The sequence below is a fragment of the Colobus angolensis genome, unplaced genomic scaffold (assembly GCF_000951035.1).
Source record: "Colobus angolensis palliatus isolate OR3802 unplaced genomic scaffold, Cang.pa_1.0 Scaffold87, whole genome shotgun sequence".
NCBI lineage: Eukaryota > Metazoa > Chordata > Mammalia > Primates > Cercopithecidae > Colobus > Colobus angolensis.
In genome coordinates, this window is record NW_012122598.1 from 678,553 (window position 1) to 679,970 (window position 1,418).

The following is a 1,418-nucleotide window of genomic DNA, read 5'->3' on the forward strand; positions in this document are numbered from 1 at the left end:
AAGACCAGACCCTTCTCTCCTTTGGGACTTAACTCTTTGCAGTTAAACTCCTTACACACTAAAAATTTATTTTTCTGAGTAACTCCTGAGGAATCAGAAAAATAATTAGGTTAGATAAGAATCCTTAAGTAGCCACAGACCTTATCCTCTTAATAAAAATGAAGTTTGGGTTTTTTGTTTGTTTTTTGTTTTTGAGATGGAGTCTCGCTCCCATCACGCAGGCTGGAGTGCAGTGGCGCAGTCTCGGCTCACTGCAACCTCTACCTCCTGGGTTCAAGCAATTCTCCTTCCTCAGCCTCCCAAATAGCTGGGATTACAGGCATGCGCCACCACACCCGGCTAATTTTTGTATTTTTAGTAGAGATAGTGTTACACCATGTTGGCCAGGCCGGTCTCAAACTCCTGACCTCAGGTGATCCACCCACCTTGGCCTCCAAATAGCTAGGATTACAGGCAGGAGCCACTGCGCCTGGCCATTAAGTATTATTTCCAATGCCTGTGGTTGCAGAATTCTCTGGTTTATTTGGAAGGATACAAAAGAAATAAAAGTTATGACTGTGCCCTTAAGGAACTTAAGTGTGAGTGAAATGTTTTTGAATGTACACACATGACAGGGGTTTGTTCACTTAGCACTGAATGTGTTTTATCCTATTTATGTTTTTATCAACAACTCCACTTTTTACTAGACCAGTACCTCAGAAGCAAGTAGTATCATACTAATTCTTGCCCCCTAATGTACATTGTAAAAGCTCAAAAACTATTTTTGAACTAATGAGTAAATACAGTATGTGAGAAAAAGATCAAGGTAAGTTAATTCGAGTTAATCCAGAATTATCTGAATCAACTTCCTGATATTCTCCTCACTTGTAAAACTCTTGACACAGAGTATACATTGATTTCTGTATAGAATGTTTTTAATTCAATTAACAAGTTTCTCTGTGCTTAGTGGTACTAAAGAGTTAAGGGTGTAAGGGTGAGAAGGTACTTGGTGTTCTGCCATTAACAACAGCAGATTCCTCCGGCAGAACAAGATAATTTAATTGGGTTGTAGTTGTGTGGCCCATTGTCAGATGTAGTTGGTGCTTTTTTCACTGAAAAAAACTAAGAATTTTTTTTCTCCATTTACTTGCAGATGCCAGACCCTAAAAGACTGTTGCTTCTTCCTGCTACCAGTGGGTTCTTCATTTTCCTCCTAATCTAATTATAGAATGATAAACTCTCTGTGACTTTCCAAACTGACAAGCACATTTTTTTCCTCCCCCCCTCCACTTGAATCCTCATTTGATGCAAGTACCCTCATACTCAGAAGCTTCCAAATAAACCTTTGATACAGATTGCTTAATAGTTTGGTCAAGTACCTGCAGCCCCAAGATCGGAGATCATATCCAATTCCACATTAATGAACCATAATGATTAAA

General features: G+C 39.1%; 1 protein-coding gene across 3 annotated transcripts in view; it reads left to right on the plus strand.

The window, feature by feature from the left end:
• The window catches only part of GTSF1 (gametocyte specific factor 1), an 18,557-nt gene extending 17,215 nt beyond the window's left edge, over positions 1-1,342 (plus strand). For all 3 annotated transcript variants that reach the window (XM_011930439.1, XM_011930441.1, XM_011930440.1), the window contains exon 9: positions 1,133-1,342. The gene's annotated coding sequence lies outside the window, so the exon portion shown is untranslated. The remainder of the gene's footprint in view (positions 1-1,132) is intronic.
• Positions 1,343-1,418: the final 76 nt, after the last annotated feature.